At 36.5% G+C, this 22,001-nt stretch overlaps 1 pseudogene; it reads right to left on the bottom strand.

The window, feature by feature from the left end:
- Positions 1-15,909: 15,909 nt before the first annotated feature.
- LOC112823623 (large ribosomal subunit protein eL6 pseudogene) lies at positions 15,910-16,729 on the bottom strand (annotated as a pseudogene).
- Between the last annotated feature and the right edge of the window lie 5,272 nt (positions 16,730-22,001).

Below are 22,001 nucleotides of genomic sequence, written 5' to 3' on the forward strand. Positions count from 1 at the left end.
AGTCACCTAACAACTAAATGACAGAGCTGAATTCTCAACTCAGTTCCTCGTCCCAAATTCCAGGTTCTTTCTATCAAAGCAAGAATGTATACACGAAGAGAATACATTCAGGAAAATTTTAAATGTGCATAAATTCAAATTTAATTATGTAAGCCAATGCCAGGTACTCGGAGCACCAAAATGCGAGCAAAGGAAGGAGCAAGAAGAGACCTGGGTACTTTAATAAATGGAGCAAACAATTCAGAGTTCTGTACATCGGTCACTAGAATTTGCTCTCTCTGTGGAAATAAAATTGAATCTTCTGTGTCTTTACTTCTCCCCATCCTCACTTTCTTACACCAACTCTTTTTAGTCCACATTGATGAAACATTATTCTATGAACCCTGCCTCACAAACAGAACTTGAAGCTTCTACCCACACACAAGGAGAAAGAGAGAACTCAAAATTCTCAAATTAACTCGACCAACCCTTTCATTTTTGTAATAAGAAAAACAAAATCCAGACTAATGGCTTGACAGATGTGGCACCCTCACTGGTGGCCCAACTGAGTCTAAACCCTAAGCCTGCTAACCTTCCACCCATGGAGGTTTCCACAGCCTGAAGCCAAAAATCATAGGACATATTCTGCCAAGAAGGAAATTGAAAGAAGGATGGATTCACAGCAGTGCCCATCTGGGACCAGGGAAGGAGAGGGAGGCAGTCTACTGCCGTGCTTCCCAGACTTTTAGATTTCATGGAGCAGTGAAATTTCAAATAAATACATAAGTTCCATTGCTGGGTTGCCAACATTTTAATTTTGCCAAGAAAAGACATTTAAAAACAAACAAAGGCAAAACAAGTATAAACTGCTTTCACCACCATTTCACACAAGAGCAGACACTGCCACACCAAAGTTTAAGACACTTTCTTTTTTAATGAAATAAAGTCAGCTCTATGAAAAATTCACCTTTTTGTGGCTTTTCTTCATTTAGCTGAGGATGAATGCGTACTTCTTTGTGGATCAGCACCAGGCTGATGGCCAATATCTAAGGACTACCAAAATGTGGGAATAAGCCCTCTAAACTGAGGGTCAAAGGACTGGTCATAATCTGTCACTCAAAGACCATGTGGCATGGCCCGAGTCATTCCACCGCTCTGGACCTCAGACTTTGCACTTTCAGAAAATGATGAGGAGCTCTGCAATGTTAGTCTTCAAAGAACACTTAAGACTCCTGAATCAGACCAACTCTACAGATGCTTTTGAGAACCTCAGTCCTCTTTCTCAGGTCTCATTCACTCGAGCATTGGGAGAAAATGCCAGCAGATGAGGACTGTTTGTTCGCCTAAAGCTGTTCTACCTGGCATTGGACATTCCACATATATCTGTTAGTAGCTTTTAAATTGACTTTCATGAGAAACAAAATGACCAGGATTGTTCGTTTGTAAATTATCAACCATCCTACTTTTGCAGTAACTGATTGTTCCTCATGCCACTATTGTTACTATCTTGGCAGAGGAAAAGAAAGAGAAGGAAGAAGAAGAAGGTGTAGGGAGCAGACAAGAGGGGTAGTGAAAGGAGGGGCAAGGATGAATCCGACAGCATGAGCCTTACTTAAAAGCAAGCCACAACAGGCACACTGTTCTTCAGGAAATGTCCCCAGCCTCAAACAGAGTCACTGCTGGTCCACTCAACCTTCTGTGTGTCCATAAATAAGAAAAAGTAAGCAGGAAGGGAACTTTACAAGCTGTCAACAGAGGAATACTATTTCACCCTTATAGTCCTGGAGTCTACTTGGGAGACTGGAAACCTGCACATTCAGTTAAACCTTTAATGAAATCTTGAAGAGTTAAGTTAGACTCTTTGGATCAAATACCGTTTAAAAGTTGAGTGAAGAAACCACAGGAAACCTAGAAACAACAAGGTAGAAGCAGATTTAACTAAGAATTTCCTTCCCTCGGTCTGTTTTAGTCACACCCATAATATAATTATAACCTAGCATTTGAATTTAATTACACAGTGTTGAGAAACACTGGATTTTATAGTGAAGCTGAACCAAAGACGGAGCTTTATTGCCAGTGGTTTTTGTACTTCTATCGTGAGGACTGAATTTCAGAGCAGGCAAACACAAATCTTGGCTAAATAAGACAGAATGAAGATGTTTACAGTCATGCCAACCATAGACATATTTGCACAAAAAATGGTACAAATAACCAAATGTTACAAATTTGCTTAGGCAAATAGTAAGCTCTCAATAAATGTTAGGTGTTATTATCATCCTCATCTTTGCAAAAAAAAAAAAAAAATTCAATATTTTTTTTGGCTGCCATGCTTATAAAATAAAATCTCCAGAAGGGTTAACATAAGGTCTTCAAGCCATTTTTTTACAGAAAACCCACAGCATTCAGTGGAGCCATATACACCTCCTTTGGTGTTATATCACTTCCTTTTTTTCCTGTCCTAAACTCCAGAGGTGTTAAAAAGAGGGTAAGGTCCCTCGTTAGGGTGGATTTTGTGGTACCAACCACAGGAATTTCTCATGACTTTGGTACATAGGTAATTGCTATCACGAAAATTCCTGATTTTTCAAAAATAAATGATGCATAAAAGGCACATAAAAGTTCAGTTAATAAGTCCCAACGCGTTCAAGAACATATCTTCGCTCAGCCAATGGAACTAGTTTTTTATTCAGTGGAGACCTCTTAAATGCATTGCCTCAGTGCACAGTAAATCTATTCTTTTAGCAGGTTTATTCCTTTATCTGGTAGTCAATTAAGTGGCCTTTCATGAAATGTAGCAATGACATACATTTGTGGAGGGAGGTATATTCTTATAACTCGTCTGATTATCTTTGGGCTTTAGCATGTATTATTTATGAGTATTATTTCTTGAGTGGGTTTATGCCTTCAAGTAATCATGAACACATTTTAAGTAATAAATACGAGTCTACAGCAACCGGAAACCACCATGGTTTTAACAAGGTTCATTATTGCACAAATATCTCATTCAATTTTGAAGGAATTGTATTTTGAGAATAAAATTTATTTTGTCATTTTCCCTCCTCACTTTCCAAATTGTAATACCTATGCTACAAAGAAAAGCAATCATCACTGTTGCATGCATTCAACTAAATATCTCTAGCTATAGAAATGCCATCAGCTTGTTTCATACATCTCAGGTGAACTAAGAGAAAAGCTTTATAAATGCAACAGCATCAATGATAATTCTTCAACCTAAGAGGAAGGTCACAGAATAAATATCAGAAAATGTGCTGATATACTTGTGGGAGATCGAATGTAATCAGATTTTTGATATTCTGGATATTAGAGTTTGGTTGCCTCTCATTTTTGTTAAACTTTCAATTTGACTGATGACTCACTTTCTCCCTTTTCCAAAAATAAAGAAAAATAAAAGTAAGTTATTATTTTATCTTCAGAGATCAAATCTTTAATTCAATTTTGCACACAAACCAAACAATTAAAATACTAGATGGGTCAAAAATTGACATTTTTTTTCTTGTCTACTCTGGTCTCTAAGCTACCACTTTCAGCAACCACCCTTGGTTGAATTGAACAGTTTTTAAGTCACCATTATCTCAGATATAATCAAGGTAGCAATGTGGCTGAACAATACTATAACCCAACACTGCTATCATCTTTAAATGTAGGCACCAAGCCCAATCTATAGATGAATTAGCTGCTCTGAAATTAAGGAATATTATGAGTCAGTAATGGTATGACATTCTTTTTTATGACTACAGCTTGGGTTATAATGTGACAAGAAAAAAAATGTAATGTTTCCAAAATGACAGTTTTTTTAGATTTGTGTTGCCTGAGGTAGTTCAGCTGAACAATAAACCATAATTTGATTGATGGAAAATTGAAGTGGTTCATCTAATCTGCCAGTCTAGCCTAGCACAGCTTTGGTTTTGCATGTATGATGATGTATCAGAGTTTTAGAGATAATGTTGTTTGCATTAGACAAGAGATTTTTTTTCCTCCAACATAAAAAAAAGAAGAACTTCATTATGTAGGAATGATCAAAATATGCCATGTATTAGCATGGAATCATATTTGTTGGGGGTATAAATTTGTAGAATAGTCCAACTGTAGAAAACTCAATGACATAAAGAAAGCTTCAGAACACAGATATTTGTCAGGAGTAAATTGGCCATGTACTAGCTGTAGAATTATTGGGTCTGAGGTAGAGTGACATCTGCACTTGAGAAAAGTAGACTATAGTTATTTCATATGGATTTTAAGCAAATCCTGCCTTGATCAAAAGGCGTCTTAAAAGCATCAATTATATTAAGACTCCTAAACCCTAGAGAGAAAAATGCATTTGAAAAAATAATAAGAGTAATAAACAAAGCTAAACACCTTAACCATATGCAAATTCAAATAACACATTGGTAATCAAAGAACATGAGGCTATTTATAATCAACTGCTGAATATTGATGATTTCTCAGATTTAACCATGACAAATTGAAATTAAGATTCCTGAATTAATTTTGGAGTATAATTTTAAACAGGATGGTTTTAGTTCATTTGTTATTAGCAGCCATTCAAAACAACTTTTGTATATTTGTATATAATTCAAAAATAATAACAAAAAGTATCCCACTATATTTTGCCTTTAAATTAATATAGAAAATTAAACATTATAAATTAGTTTCCCAAAAAATTCCTAAAATTTTACTAAAGATATCCAGATTGAATTTCAGAGTATTCCAGTTAGGAGATAATACATCTCCTATATATTACAGCCGTAAGCAAGGAAGTTTTTTAAAAGGGAAATTATAGGATTGGAATGAGAAATTTCATATATCATTTTCTTCTCTATCCAGGAATTAGTAATGATAATCAGAAGGGAAATCATAAAATTATTGGGGGGTTTTGATATTTCTGGCCTATATAATCTATTCAAAGTTAAATAACAATGGAAGCATTATTAATTAAATGAAACACTTTAAATGTTTAAGCAGTCAGCCAGTTTAATGTGGGATGACTGCCCGTGTAACTTGGATGGAAGTGCAAACTATCACTACCTTTCTGTAAAGCAATTTGAAAACATAGGTAGCATTTCTTGAGTGTTTACAATGTTCCAGGCAATGTGCTATCCGTGTATCCCTGTATTATCCAAGTAAAAATTTTATCAATTTCTATCAAGAACCATAAAAATGTTCATAGCTTTGGACTCATTCATTCCAATTTTAACATACTTTAAAAAGTTGAAAATAGCATGATGTGTGTGTATGAGTATATATATGTATGTATCAACACTACTTACCTGGGAAAATTGAAGATAACCATTGTGTTCAGAAACTATTTAATTGTGTTATATCCTTTTGACCACATATTATGGTTATGCAGCCATTGAAAATTATTTTATGTAGAATATTTTATTGCATGCAAATTGTTTACTGTATGTTAGGTTAGAAAAGCAGGAAACAAAATTGTATTCATTACATATATTAAAGGAAAACTGCAAAATTAGAATAGCAAAAAAGCTAAAGAAATAGTTTGTGGAAATACGTACTTTTCCTTTTCTTCTTTAAATTCTTCTCTATTCCCAAATATTTTTCCATCAACATGCCCTATTTTCCTAGTTAGAAAAGTCATGACCTCCACTACCTTGACATCTACCTGCCTATGTTGTCATATGTCTTTCATGAGACAGTGAAAGTGGTATAAGACAGACCTGGCGTCGAATATCAGCTCCATTTCTTACCAGCTGTGGCCCTAAGCCTGAACCTGAGCCTCAATTTCCTCATCTGTAAAATACATTAATAATAAATTTACATAAAAGATTCAGAGAGGAGAGAATGATCAACATTAACCTTAAAGAGCACCAGGGTCCTCGGAAAGGTTTTTTATTTGTTTGTTTGTTTGTTTTAATGATTTTTTTAAAGAGTTGCCAGAGAGAGAGAGAGAGAACTCAAGCAGGGGGAGCGGCAGGCAGAGGGAGAAGGAGAAGCAGGCTCCCCGTTGAACAAGAAGCCTGATACAGACCCTATCCCAAAATTCTGGGATCATGACCTGAGCAGAAGGCAGACACTTAACCAACTGAGCCACCCAGGCATCCCTAAGAAAGGTTTCAACAAGAAGATACCATTTTTAAGCAGTTCCGGAGGCCGAGCCGACTGTGCATATATATGACACCAGAAGAAAAGTGTTCCAAGCGGAGGGTACATAGTGAAAACTGATAGAGGCAAAGGATAGAAGTAGTCTGTAACTGGCTGCCAGTTTTTTAGTATTGCAGAGTAACACATGCAAGAGGGATACACAATTAAAAGAATATAATGTTCCATGTCAAGACATTAAGGAAGTTTCCTTAAATGGATTTAGACACCAATCTTCAATTACTTTAGTTTCTAAGTAAATTTGCTTGTGTTGTTCTGTAAACTTTGTTTTGATTTTCCCTCTTCTGGAAATCATAACACATAATTGAATCATGGAAATTTAGAGATAGGAAAGACATCATACTACCACCAAGACCACCAACAACAGATTAGAGAAACAAGACCTAGAGATCTAGGATTTGTCACGATGCTTGACACTTCCATAACTATTTGCTATATGAAGATTTTTGGTTTTGGCATGTGTTGTTTGTTTTGTTTTTGTTTGCTCCTATAATGACACCACTAGTTTACCTTTTCTTAGAATTCCAGTTAATAGTCTAATATGCCCTTTTAGAAAGTTCCGTATTTAATGTGATTAATCAGTCAGTTTTTGCTTTTATAACTAGCAAATTATCCTACGATTCATGAGAATTTATAATTTCCTGTTCTAGCTATTTATTTTGCACAAAGTTACATTGCATCAACGTTATTAAATTTATCATAGTTACTTAATGACATTTTATATTTATTTATATTTTCTTTGCATTACTCCACAATTTATCCTACCAAGGCTGCATTTACTTTAGTTCTACTACTTAGATTTGGAAATTGAGGACCTTCCTAGGATGGCCAACTTGGTTCAGGTGTAAAATTTTGAAATAATGTTTTCATGGTAGAAGAACAATATCTCATGCATATAATGGAGACAATATTGCAATGTTTCTACGTTTTGAGATCCATGTGCTTTAATTTATATGATGATTATTGATTTTATGGTCTAAGATTTCCATAGATTTTTGTAGTTTAAGTCAAGGGTGGGCAAACCACAACCTGCTGCCCAAATCCAGCCCATTGCCTCTTTTGTAAATAAAGTTTTATTGGGACACAGCCCTTCCTATTCTTTATCTCTTACCTTCTTTCTCCCTACAATGACAGGCTCGCGTAGTTGTGACAAAGACCATGAGGTCCACAAAGCTGAAAATATCTATAAACTGGCTTTTTACAGGAAAAGTGTGCCAACCTCTGGTCTAAGTAATTAATACTGCTTCATTATAACTTAATAGGTAAAAATAATGTCTTTGAATAATATTTGGAAGCATTGATTTCAACCTCAGCAAAGTGTTTCACCACCAAAACACTAAGTAACCAGTAAAAACCTTACCTTTTATGGAGTCGGAGTTGATGCAATTGAAAACGGAAAAAAACTTATATAATGAATTAAAAATAAATGTTTGGCCAAACCAAAAGTTAAAACAAAAATTTTTAGTAGCAGAAAACCACCTACAAAAGAAAAAAAAAACAGTTCATAAAGAAACTCAGTTAAAATATATAGATATAAAATAGAGAGAGAGAGAGAGAGAGTGCTTTAGTGGACATGAGAAAAAGCTTCAAGACCCTACCTGCCCCACCTTCCTCTCATCCCCAGGGACAAGTTTTGACCCATGACAGTGGAAGTCAGGGTTACAGAAACTGTGACATGACACTCGCTGGCACAGAAATGCCATTACAGGAGTTTAGCATCAATTTGGTCCTAGGAATATTTGTCACTAGACAGCCAGAAATAGGTTATTAATTTGATTGTCATTCTCTACAGTGCCTCTACCCTTACTTCCTCCACTTGGCCACTCTTTTCCTACCTTGGTATCTCCAGTCTGCTTTAATGTACATAATTTACAACTAAGGGATGTGCTCAAACTCCCTTTTGTAATACATTCTCACTACTGTTAGAATTCAGCCAAGAGTCAGCCAAAACCTTTACCTCTCTGCTCTGTCTCAGCCGTTCCAGAAGTAAACAGCATAAGAATCTGTCACTTTCAACTACGAACATCCGTAACACCAATAATTTATTGACCAAGAGTTAAACACTAACTTTTCAAATTAAGTTTAAAAGTATTCTAAGATTCTGTACCAGTAACACATCTATTCTTAGTTATAGTTAACAAATCTGCATCATTCCATTCTACTAACCATATTTTTAAAATAAAACCTTATTGTAATTTCCCAGAACATTCCAGGCTGGCATAATGGCCTTTAAAAAAAAAAAAAAAAACAAAAAACTGTTTTCCTTAATTTCCTTCAGTGCCTATACCCCGAGGACACAAAACTGGGTGCTGTGAGTAGGCTAAGTCATGCTGCAGCAAACCTGCTAGGTATAAGGCATATCTTCTTGGAACTTTAAATGTATTTTAAAAATATTTTAGAAAAACAACAAAAAACAAAGTAGCACCCTTTTACATGTATATAACAATGCTGGAAAGTAGAATTAGACATTCATCTCACTTTTTTAAGAATACCCACGATAAAGACAGGCTTCACGGACTGCGCCTTTAAACCTCTCGCCTTCTCACCAACCTCTTCCCCTCCCCCCACTAAGAATGTCCCCTTTGCCTCAGGATGCACTTCAAGGCAAAAGCTTGCAAAGAACATCTGTATTAACGACATTTTAGGTCTGGTGGTCCTGGTCAAGTTATTTAGTTTTTTTACTCTTCGGCTGCCTCATTTCTTAAATGAGAAGATAGTATGACTCACAAAATAAGTCAATCACTAAACCGTTATTAAAAGGCATGTAAAAAAAAAAAAAACAAAGCAAAACAAAACCTACCATCTTGGGAACCCACTTGTGTTCTACAAAGAAATAGAAATTAGAAGGAGGATTTAGAGAAAGCACTTTGGAACCCAATAAGCTGAGAATCTTAAAACACTGAATGAAAGGAGAAAAAAGATCACAAATAACATATTGCCAATTTCTCTATCAGGCTGACGTTGTGTACTCATATCTTTCTATCAAAAGCCATTGCTAGCTATATACACATGCGAAGTTTTAATTTCTAAAAAGCATATGCTTGTTCATTGGCATCATATAAAAATCAGTTGTTCATACTTTTGTATACTTTAAAATGCACGTAAAGTCTACCTCTCGCATGAGGAAATCAATGGACTGTGTTAGCTTGATCTCCGCGCAGATACTCAGATAAAGAATCACAACAGTGGTTTTAATCTTTTAAGTACAGGGACTGACTTCACATCTGGAAGTTTTACAGGGCAGGTATTGAAAGTTGCTGAGTTAAAGGAGGCCTCTTATTATTCAGCACAAAATAAGACTGACACAATAACATTTGGATAAGCCATTTTTTGTTCATTTTAGAAAACGTATGCTCCAAAGCAATTTAGGGTTTCTGTGTTTGTTGATATTACCTTTTAATGTGACAACCATGACACCATTTTCCAAAACAGATGGATTAATGTCATTTTTTTTTTTTTTAGAAATTACTTCACCTAGACAGGTGTTTCCTGTGTATGTTTGACATGAAATTAAACATAGTTCCAGATGTTCTGTTTGTAGCAAAGCCAGTTAATTTTATTAGAACATTTAATCACAGATCAACAGTGTAATAGAAGGGCAGCGAACGTGAAGCAGAGACTTAACAGAACTTCCTAATGAATTGTGAATTAGTTTATATAGGGAAATCCAGAGAAATACAATGTTGCTTATGTGAAGCCCGTAAATGCATTGATTTGAGCCTGTTATTTTTCCTGAATTTTAATACTGTCCGTATTTAGAAGTTTCACTAGAATTGTAAAGTTGTATGTGTGTGCGTGTGCGCGTGTACGCATGTTTTAAGCTGGCAATGCAATAATTCTGCAGCTACCTGGTGTCAGTAGAATCGGTTTTCTGAAGTCCAGCATTTGTGGTGTTTTGTAAACACTGCTCCTTAGGCATGGGCCTGGAAGTACAGTAGGAGTTTCTGATATTCACAGTGACTACTCTGCTTGCAACACACAGACTCAAGAGACAGAGGCACGGAGTTTGGCTCTGCCAGGCTTAAACATCATTATGTGCCTAGTTATTTTTCCTCTAAGATTAGCTATAGATTTCCCATTAATTATAGCATCAGGTTGATTCATCATTAATAAAATAAATCTCAGTGAACTGTCACTGATTTCTTGACTAAAATGAAAACAAATGAAGAAAAACCAGTTCCTGTCTTTGTTATACTCTTATCAAATTTGTCTTTGCAGCAGCCTGGTCATTCCAGAGTCAGAGCAAAATATTCATAATTTTCTACTTTGAAATATTAGTGTGCCCATATGCACTAATAAAAAGTTAAAGCCCTGCTATGATTGATGTTTTTTGTTGGCCCGTCACTTCATTGTATAGAAGTTTGTTTTAATGAGTTTCTCTAATGAATATTTTATATTGCTACTTGGATGAATGGCATATGGTAAATGCAAGGTAAATTACAGCTCTTTAAATAAATATTTTTCATAAATTATTTATTTTGTGATGCCTGTATTGGTAAGATGTCATGTCAGATAAAGATTGGAAAGTATTTACTGTAATACTTATTTGTAACTCGAAGAAGTAAAATTTTTTAATTATTAACAAGCCTCCATATACCCATGAAACTTATGGCAAAATTAGCATAAACTCTATCACATTACAAATTTGTGTAGACAGCTTCCTTTCTAAAATGCAAAAACAAGATAATATCTTACATTTGTAAGAATTTTTATATAGTACTATGCAAATAAGAAAAACCATTTCTATGAGGATGAAAAAGAGAGAACTTGGTAGGAACCAAACTTAAAATGAGATTTAAGGTTGAGAATTGTTTAATCTCGGAATTAGGTTATAATTCTTTAAAGTATAATATTATTTTTAGTTGAATGACAACACATTTTTCATAGTGCTTCTTATTTTCTTTGGACATATGTAGGTGTGAATGGATTTTTTATCTAATAAATATTAATAGTTAGTACTCACTGACAGCCTTTATAAACATTATCTTATTAAATTCTCATGAAAACCATAAAAATGTGGTAGTATTATCCCTATTTCTACAAATAAGAAAACTGAGAACCACATGGCTAAGAACTAATAAAGATTTGAGCCCAGGTTAGGTTGCCTGCAATGCCTATGACTTTCTAGCTAAATTGACAAGGCCCCAAAATATGTCATTTCCTAACAAAAAAAAATTTAGATATGGGAAAAGCAAATATCCTCTTACACTATTTTATTATTAATAATGGTAACAGCTAACACTTAGAGTGATTACAATGTTCCTGGTTGGTACTAAGCCCTTTGCCTCCATCAGCTTACCGAATCCCTACAACAATGCTAAGAGATGCATACTATCGTGACCCCCACTATACAGACAATAAAACTGAGGCACAGATGATTTAGGAAATTATCTAAGTCACTCAGCTTGTAGGAACCAAAACTAGCATTCAGACTGGGACACTGGGCCAAAGTCTGTGCTCTAAATAATGAAGACTACCACATTACATTGAAGCATGGTGATGGGTTTCTCTCTCCCTTGAAAATAAGTACCCTAAAGTCATTAGTGTGTCTTATTCACTTGTGTAACCCCCCAACCCACAGCATTGCTTGGAAAACAGTAGATGCTCAGTAAATATTTGCTGAACTGAACTGACGCACCAATGTCCACTGTTCACACATATACTCAAAATGGAATCTTTTTCAATGTTTTGATTCTAAAAAGAAGAAAAGTAAGCAAATGTTAATAGTTATGTGCTGAAATTCTAACCACATGGGATCCTATGCTTGCTCACCCCAATTAAATAACAATAATCATAATAATCATAACATATTTTTGTGTAAAGATAAAGCAACTGGGGCAAAAAAAAAAAGATTGGTAACTACTTGCATTTTGGCTACACTCATATTTCTAGCTTATTTACACATTTGTCCATCCCATATTTTTACCTAGAAAGATGGCAATTTCATGTGGTTCAATGTAATATGCAGCTGAGTGTCAAGTTTTACACTATACTTGGATTACCAATTTATAATACAGCAAAGCCTTCGTGTTATGCTAAATTATACAGGGAGCAATATAATCTTTCCTTAGTAACTTAAAAGGAATATGAAGATTTTAATAGGAGCTTCAGATACCACTTTACAAAAAAGTCATTTCTGAAACTGTGGTAAGCCCACAATCCAAAACTTCTAGTTGACTCTAATGCTGTCTTGACTTTAGAAAATGGAAATTTTCTTGATTGTCATATCTTTTGGTATTGATACATAGACTACATCTTGCAGGGTTAAAATTTTATCCTGTGCAAGTTAATTCAGAGACCCAAATGTAAGCACTGGCAATCCAGAACATCATGTAGTCTGGCAACATATTTTGGAACATATTGATTCCAAAATATCTAGATAAACAAAAAGAATTCATCCATATGTTGTTGTTGTTTTCATTCCTCTCTGACAGATGGCATGCTGGAAAAGAAATAAAAACAAATGCCTTAAATCAGAAGAGTCCTTATATTTATATCTCAATTCTGGCTAACAATATGAATATAAAAGGTTATTTAATTTATGTATATTTAAAGTAAAATACAAGGAAACCCACAACAAATTGTAATTGATTATGAAATGGAAGGGAAAGCAGCAAAGTAGAGGTTCCATTTTAGGTGCCACTTTCCCCCCCTTGTTCAGTGGAAAGCGTGTCAATTGCTTTGTGATGAACTCAAGCTGCAGCCTTATGAGCATGTCACATTTGAAAAGCCACACTGGTATACTTCTCAGAAGACAATTGTGCAAAATATTTCAGCCTTCGTCGTAATCTACTCTCCACAGTCTTCGGTTTTTCTTATCATATTTGTCTTTAATGTCATCTTTGTATTGCTTTGATAACCGTGATCAGATACGGGTATCATATTTGATTCCCGTGATCAGATACCAGGAGCATAGATTCATAGATATGACAATTAGCAAAGCAATTGATACTTGCATATTCTAGGACCGTTGCTTGAGAGGTAGGACATTTTCAAATGACCCTAGGCTGTTCTAAACTGGTTATTTCTGATGACTGGTTTGAAAGTGTTGGTACTGCTCTGCATAAACAGGTAAGGATGAACACTACAGGTAGCTGCTGGAAAAACCAATACAGTGCTACAATTTTCTGAGAGCAGAGAGAAAGGCCAACCAAGGAGGGCAGAGATTAGGAGTAACCGGTGGAGATCCCTCCCCCTCGTATCCTGTTCTTCTTCCCCAGCACCACAATCAGACCTTTTTTTTCTTGCCATATCTGAGACTTGAAGGACAAATGCTGGCAGATGACAGAGAACACAGGCAGAGAGGCGTGCACAGTGGCTGTGTTCCATGGGGATGGTGAGCGCTACCTGCTGAGCTCAGCGTGGCCTCTGCTGTCCTCACATTCCTAGTCCGCGCAGGGCCGGCTGCAGCAGTTCACTGCTTTGATGCAGGGCTTCCAGCGCATGCAGGACAGCATTACGGAAATGGATACTCTCTCTGTATAAGAACTATAGGATTGGATATATTAATGCTATATGAACAACGACCCAAATTTAGAAATCAGAAAATGTGGTTTATCCCATGTTATCGTAGACCAGGGATCTCAGAGTAAGTACTTAAGTACTTAAATACCAAATAAAACCAACTTCCTGAGAGTCATTCACTTTTATAAAGAAAGGATTCTTTGTCCAAGGTTTGAAGTAATACTGTAGAATTAATTATGTGTGTGTGTGTGTTTGTGTGTGTATTTTTTAATTTCTCAGAAAACTTACATCTTATTTTGGCCAAATTCATTACACAACAAAAGATACTCTATTTTATAAGTAGAAAATCCTAACTTAAGACATTGTCTATCTTTCAAAAGCAACCATAGACAAAGAAGTGGTAAACCTTAAAGAAGGGAAGAGGTGGGAAGGATGTAAATCAAAGTACTTTGACAATCACTGTCTTCAGACTTTCTAAATTACAGTGGTAACACAACTGTTGGGAGGAGGAAGTGGTATCAAAATCACCTGGGAGCTCTTTTCAAATTACAGGCATGACATCATTGTCCCCACCCTCCTACACCATTCCTGTGGGAAACTATTATTAATAAAATGTATGTTACATCACTCAGGTGCTATGCGTCAGGGTGTGGGCGGGAGGGGGTGGGGTAGGTGTTGAGAATCCCCAGAGACTATACTGAAATTCCAAACACTGTGATTTGTAGGTTAAACCCATTTAAAATGAGACTCTAAAGCAAGGTTCGTCAACTGTGGCACTCCTGATATTTTAGATGAATAATGCTTTGTTGTGGGGGCTGTCCTATGTATTACAGGATATTTCACAGCATCCCGGTCTTCTACCCACTAGATGCCAGTAGCTACCCACCCTTTCTCCACCCAGTCAATACAATTAAAAAAAAAAAAGTCTCCTGATACTGCCAAATGATCCCCACAGTAGGGATCATGCCCATTAAGAACCACTGAGCTAAAAGGATATGAGATACAGACACGGGAAGGAATGTTGATTTGAATCAAGCAGGAGAAATCTTGATAAAATATATATTACCACAATTAGAGTGCTAGATAACAATTGTCAGATTCAGGAACAAAGAGTTCTTTCCACCAGTAGCAATGTATTGTGTTGGTGCTGGAAAAAAGCAAGCAAGCATGGTTGCCTTAACTCTACTCTAACTTAGAGAGGAAAGTGCTGATTCTAGGACCCAAAGGTTTTCTCTCACAAGAGGAGTGCCCACTTTTCTCTGAAGAATGTGCTCTTTGTCCGTTAAAAAACAAAATTTTTTTAAATCTCTTTTCCTAACAAGGTAGGCATTGTGAAGAGATACATAATGTTTTGTGTGGGAACAGATCCCCATATTGAAAACAGTCCTGCCCTAGCAAGACACTGACTGGGTCATGGAAAGTTTTTGATGTACCTAGTTTTCTAAAGATTGTCCACCACAAAATGCTCTTCAACAGTCTACATCCTAATTTCCTTATATTTACTGTTACAAAATTAATTGAGATATGAACAATTTATAAAAGAAAAATTACATGTGGATAATATAAAATTGGAAAGATACACAGTGTCACTAGATATTAATACAATAAAACACGAACAGCATTAAGATCTGATTTTCACTACCGGTCAGGTTGAAAAATGCCATACTTCATTAAACTAAGTTATCATCAATTATAAATAACACAATCATGATCTTTTTAAAAAGTTTATTTATTTATTTTGACAGCAAGAGAGAGACTGTGCCCCATGCTCATGGGCGGAGGGGCTGAGGGAGAGACAGAATCTTAAGCAGACTTCATGCTGAGAGTCTGACACGGGACTCAATCTCAAGATCCTGAGATCATGACCTGAGCCAAAAATCAAGAGTGGCTTAACCAACTGAACCACCCAGGTGACCCAAAACACAATTATGTATTTATGTATCATGGAGAAAGTGGATTTGACTATTACATGTTGTTGACTATAAGACATATTCAAATTTTAGAGCTGTTAAAAATGGGGGAAAATGTATGTCTAAGAATCAATGAAATCTATACTTATAAAATTGATATGGTTCAGTATTTCCAGGGGTATAAAAAACAGACATTCTCCTACAATATTTGTGGTATCATAAATTGGTACAGATTTTGGAAAGGAAATTGACAAGAGAATAAAAAAATAAATCCATATACTCTAAGACAGCAACCTAATTTCCAGATATCTATCCTACCAAAATACAATCATAAGAGTTTAAAGATATAGCTACAAACATATTTATTTATTTATTTATTTATTTATTTATTTATTTAAATGGATCAGTTATTTAATTACGTTCTTTGTAAGAAGTTTAGAACACCAGTTTGTGAGGGTAAACTCCCTTTGTGAGAGAAACCACAGAGCGGAGGTAGCCCTGAAGCTGAGGAACAGCTTTGATTTTTGGCAGAATTTGCGAGTCCACAGCTTTCTGATCAACCTTGCGCTGCTCTGTAATCTCGGATTTCTCTTTCTCGGTGTCGAAGATCTCACCCTCCTGGTGTCTGGGCTTACGCAGCTTCTTCTTCTTGAAGTAAGCATCAGTGAGATGTTTGGGGATTTTCACACTGCTGATATCAATTTTGGTAGAAGTAGCAATGACAACATTTCTGGTGTGTTCTACGCTGAGGAACTCGATTGAGGGACAGAGGTCCGGTCCCAGGCAGCAAGCCGCTGCTCAGTTGCTTCAGGAACACGGCCCTCTTGCCTCTGTGGCGCCCAGGGAGCATGATCAGAATGGGCCCGGGGGTGATACTAGCTCGCGGCTTTCTCACGTGCTGACTGAGAGGTGTTTTGCCGTGGCCCCACTGCTTTGGAGGCCCATCTTCAGTCGGGTAATACCTAGGCATTTTGCGAAGTTTAACCACTCGGGTACCACCGTTCTTGTCACCACCAACTGGTTTTGTGACAGTAGCAAGAACTTTCTCCTTCTTTTTCTTCTCAACCCTGGATTTAGCTGCCGAATACTTCCTCTTGGACATGGCCTTTCTGGAATACATAGCCGATCGGGAATACCTGCCAACTCCTCCGACAAGGACAGGGTTTCGGCTGCAGTGGGGCTTCCCCTTCTTTGGCGTTTTAGCCTTGGGGTCACCCTTCTTAGCCTTGCCACCGGCATCAGCCTTCTTAGCTTCAGGTTTCTTCTTAGTCTTCGGCTTCTCAGCTTTTTCGCCGACATCTTGCAAGATGGGAAAGAGACTCTACAAAAATATGTAATGAAATGCTATGAAAATGGCTTTAAAAACTTAAAAACAACTTAAAGGTCCACCAAAAGAAGAGGGGATACATACATTTTAGCCTAACATTGTAATTCTAAACGGTCATTAAAAAAAAAATTAACTTCATATATACTACTTTGGGAACAAGTGAATAATGTTACATATAAGCAAGGTACAGAACAAGGATATCCTAGAATCCCTCTTTTTCTATAAAGATAATTTCAACTGTTGTTGAAAGGTAGACTTATTTGTTTCTATATATTTCTACATTAAAGGATCTATTAATAATTTTATAATAATACATATAGAATTAAGTGCAAGGAGGGAAGAAAAGTGAATATAGTATGCTACATCTGACTAAATAAGATAATACCTACACACACACACTGCACTGTTGTGATACCTCTTTCAGGGGCTCAGGAATCTATAGTAGTACTGCCCATTGTGTCGGAAAAATAAGGAGACGAGAAAAATGTATGCATTCTTATACAAAAAAGTAAATAAAAAATTTAAATATTGTACATTTTTCATTTTACTTTTAAATATGTTTCTGTATCTCATTGTATCTGTATAAGCCTCGTTACATCGCTTCAGATATTTTACTATTTACTCTCCCTTCTGGTTAGATTCACACTGTCTGGTAAGATCAAGGAGTTATAAACAACCCGAGCAAAAGCAGAGCTACGATGCCTGGATGCCAGCATGTGCGTTCAAACCCGACAAACACGTCCCAGCAGTGTGACCTTGGGCAAGTCACTTCCTGGGTGCCATTTCATATATATTGACTCATTTTCATTCTTATCCCAATGGGTAAGCTTGTTATAATTGCCATTTAAAGGCAAGGAAATGGAGGCACTACCAGAAATCAGAGAACCCTGTCCCGTATTATTAAAAAGTTGGAGATATGAGACAAGGACAGCAAGTCCCCTTTCTACCTGGAATGGCTCCCTGTCTGTGGAGAGTTTGGCTCATCTCATCCTCTGAGGAGGAAATCCTGAGCCTTGGTGTACCGTCGGGATTCAATAAGTGTGTTGAATGAGTGATTACCAAGGGCCCAGTTTCACTCTGAAGCCCAAGGAACGTATAAGATTTGAGGAAGTGGCTAATATCTGAACTAATTTATTTAGGTCTTAGATTTAGAGTTCGGAACTGAAAATAGATAACTTCATCTATAGATATTGGCAGTTCTCAAGGTGCCTTGGAAAGGCCCAAAGCCCAGGGGCTGTAGGGCAGGGAGAGGTGGGAGAGTCCATTTATCTTCTAAGAAAGTGTTTTAATTCAAGCTCCTAATTGTGTTGTCTTAAGCATTTCAGTTGTATAATTAGCAAGTAAAGTCCACTTGCTTTTATTCAGCAGTTTCATTAATCCCCCAGTAGTCCTCCAAGATATGGTTCGTTATTGCCATGGGACGATCTATAAAGCTGAGGTTGGGGAAGGTGAGTAACATGTCAAAGACCCCAGAGCTAGTAAGACGGTACCAAGATTCAAACCTTAGTCCACCTGGCTCCAAAGCCAGCACTTCAGTACAAAACACCGTGACCTAGGAGTGCTAATCCAACGTCAACATGCCCACCCTGGTTCCCCAATTACAGCTAGATCAAGTGATATCTAGATCACCTCAGACCCACATTAATACCGATCTCCAGCCTCATTTCAAAACTGCTGAATCAATCTTCCTGGGAGAGAGGACCGTAATCACTGTTTACAGCAAGCTGCTCAGGCATAAACTATTAAAATGGCTAAAACATCCAGACAAACGTTATCCTTTTCTTATGGTTTATACACATTCATGATATACGCATACAACATTTTTATACACACATAAAATTATGACTATTGTATATTATATTTACCTGATCATATGTAGTCATTTTAATGACAGGTATAGAACAAATACACCTGATTGATCGCCTTTTTTTAAACTAGAAATGTAGGATTTGTACATCTTCTACTTTTCAGTTAATAAAAAAAATTATTGGACAATATAATATGTCAGGGAAAGTAGAATTAATATTTTTAAGTGGAAATATTTGTACTTTATTTTGCACTGCTGTTAGGTATGCTAACAACGGACCAGGAAAATGAGGAGCTGATTGAACATGTAGCCAAGAGCTTGGTCATTTGATTATCTTTCTACCATTCAATGAGTAGCTGATTAATATATCACTTGTAAACAATAGTGCTTAAAATAATCTGTAGTACGCTGAAATGCATAGGATGCTCTGACAAATACCAAATTTCCCTTTAGAATTTTGTTTGCTATGCCTTGCAAAGCACTACATGCTTCTCTCTGGAAAGCTTTACATCCATGATGGCAACAGCCCCTCAAATCTATAGCTGAGCTTTGTGTGTATAAAATTGAAAGTATCACTGAAAATTAGATAATTGCATTGAGTGGCCATAAATTGTACATTTAAAAAAAAACCTATTTTTTAAAAGTATTTTGAGCCCAACAGCTCCCTTTCATGCCTCTGGGCAGTATTTTCAGAACTCATTTGTTTGAGGGGTTTTTAATCTGAGGACATTGAAAAGTTACCCCCGCTGTGCTGTCGTCCATCACGCCAAGAGGAAAAATAGTGGCATGATTTGTTATCTGTTATTCCCCTTGCTGTGGTGACTGACTCCCAGTGCCAGGTCTGTCCTGAAGGCCATCACTTATAGGGACCACTGTCTGTCAAAACCACAGCCAACTTTAAGGGCTGCCTTTGTTGGAGCAGACAAATGAGTATGACCTTTAACAATAAAATAGGCACCTACTGAGAAAGATGAAACAGCAGCTGAAATTAAGAACACCATATAGCCATTTCAAACGCTGGAGCAAAGTTAGGAGTTGAACTAAAACTTAATTATAAGAGTAAATGTGGGTAGACGTTGTCAATAATGAAACAGACATGGTCAGAAGTATCGATTTGCCGCCTGAACTAAAACTTCATCCAGGAATCATCCTACCTTTCATTAATAATGAATAGTATTGATGGGGTTTATTTAAAAGTCGGGGAGGGATTAAATGATGATAGCTAGAGGTTTATCAGGGGGCCATCTTTTCTGGGTGCAGAGATATACAATTTGTTTATGAATATTCTAGAAGGGCAAAGGGAAAAAAAAAAAAGAACACACTAAGCCTTTGATTTACAGTAATAGCTACTTCAAACGATCTGCAGCGAAGTGCCTCTGCCCGGGTAGGTATTGGCTGTGAACTGGCCATTGATATTTTGTAGTGTTCCAAAGCTTAGTGTAAGCATTCCAGGCATTGCATTGTAAAGACCACAGCACAGTTTGTGGTTTGAAAGGCTCTTGTAACCCAACCTGGCAAGTGGTCAGTGGAGACTACATTTTACAGAGGACACAAATCAATCTTATTGAGTACTTTTCAAGTAATATAATATTCTGCCTGTGACAATAATGAAATTATTCTATGGATTTTGTTTAAATATTGAAATGCCACTTGAATATTTAATGAAATGCAGTACTTTATAAATATGCATATTTGTGTGGTTTTTATAAAAATCATGTTATTGATTTTTATGGAGACATCATTAGGAATAATGTCAGAATCTCCCTTTATTCAAAATCAGTTATATTTGTTAATTCAGCAATACCTGTTTGAGATAGTTAAAAAGTTAATGGATCTCCTACCTATAATTCTGTCACCTCTTATGTGGTGGATACTTGGGTTACTCCCTGGTATATCCAGTTCTCCTCCTTTGGCTTATGGTGGGGATGGGAGGAAGTGGTCTTTTAACTTCCCTTGCCCCCTTGATAGTCTTTGGCCAAGGAAACATGAGTGGAAGTAATGTGTCACTTCCAGATGAGTGCATTTACTTACCCTGGTGAGATATTGGGCCATCTCTTCCCTTGTCACTAAAACAAAAGCAAAAACCTTGTATTGAGATGTTGGGGGATTTGGGTCACTAAGAGTGAAAGACAGATGCCTGTAGGGTCTCCATGACTCCTGTGAAGTTCAAGGTCATTGAGACTTTGGAGTTGTTCATTACCACAGCATTGCCTAACTTATCCTGACTAATATATTCTAAGTGGGTTTTTTTTATTTCCAAATTATCAAAACACAATGCTACCATGACTTCTTCTGTATGATCTACTTATGTATATGTGTATATGCATGTATGATTTTTTTGAGCAGGAGATATTTTTGATCCTATGTATAACGTTTGTAATTTCTCTGATGACACCATTTATATGTGCACTTTATGACTTTAACTTGAGTTGGTTTGCCTCATAACTCTTCCAGCCCAAAATAAAATCACAATCTCTTTCAAAAAGAAAGGATCTAAGGTCTGAGTTCTAATCCTAGAATTGGCTGCACCTGTGATAAGTCCAGGGTTCACAATACCACCTCTGGCACAGAAGTGTACATCCTCAAAAGTACATAGAATTTTTTATAATCAAAAGCCTGCACGAATGTAAAGGCCCAAGTTTTAATAGGTTTGGAGTTTCAATTGTAACCTCACTCTGAAGTGGTTATCCTTTCAGCGTAGGGTTAAAAAGCTTTGACAAAGCACTGCAGGGAACATTGGATTGCCCTCACCTACATTGTACCTAGCTTGGGATGGATAAATACAGTCTCATTCTCTAATGTTCCCGACTGCCTCTAGGAACACTAAATTTTAAGAGAGAAAAACATGAATCCTGTATTTCAAGAGAGGTAGAACTAAGCCATTGTTAACTCCCCTTAAAAAGGATATTCAGTGGCCAGTTCAGTTTGCCCCTGAGACACCTAAAGCTGCATTAAGTACTTGTGAAAGTGAAAATCCACTGGGAACCCAATTCCAGTGTTTAAACCTCAGCATGAATAGTAGAGTTCCTAGCAGGGTGCGCTTTTACATTTCGTTATAAGCAGATTCCAAACTTACTGTCTGCAGTCGTGGTACGCTATTTCTATTAACCTATAACTAATCGTCGTCTTCCACAAGATGAGCAATCAAAATATCAAACGTCATATAACCTTAGTCAAATTAGAGGAAAGAAGCTGACAAGCGTCTGAAAAGCAAGAGTCTGCACGCCACGTCATTTAGACCACGTTTGAACGGTAAAATATCATTCATTTAAGCATTTAAAATCTGCCCCTTTTTGTGTTCCTACCAAATATGGCATAATATAAATTCTCCAAATTTATTTTAAAAATATATTGATATCTGCTGTGGATTAGA

Source organism: Callorhinus ursinus, unplaced genomic scaffold (assembly GCF_003265705.2).
Source record: "Callorhinus ursinus isolate GAN/ISIS: 27379988/994484 unplaced genomic scaffold, GSC_fseal_2.0 scaffold5, whole genome shotgun sequence".
NCBI lineage: Eukaryota > Metazoa > Chordata > Mammalia > Carnivora > Otariidae > Callorhinus > Callorhinus ursinus.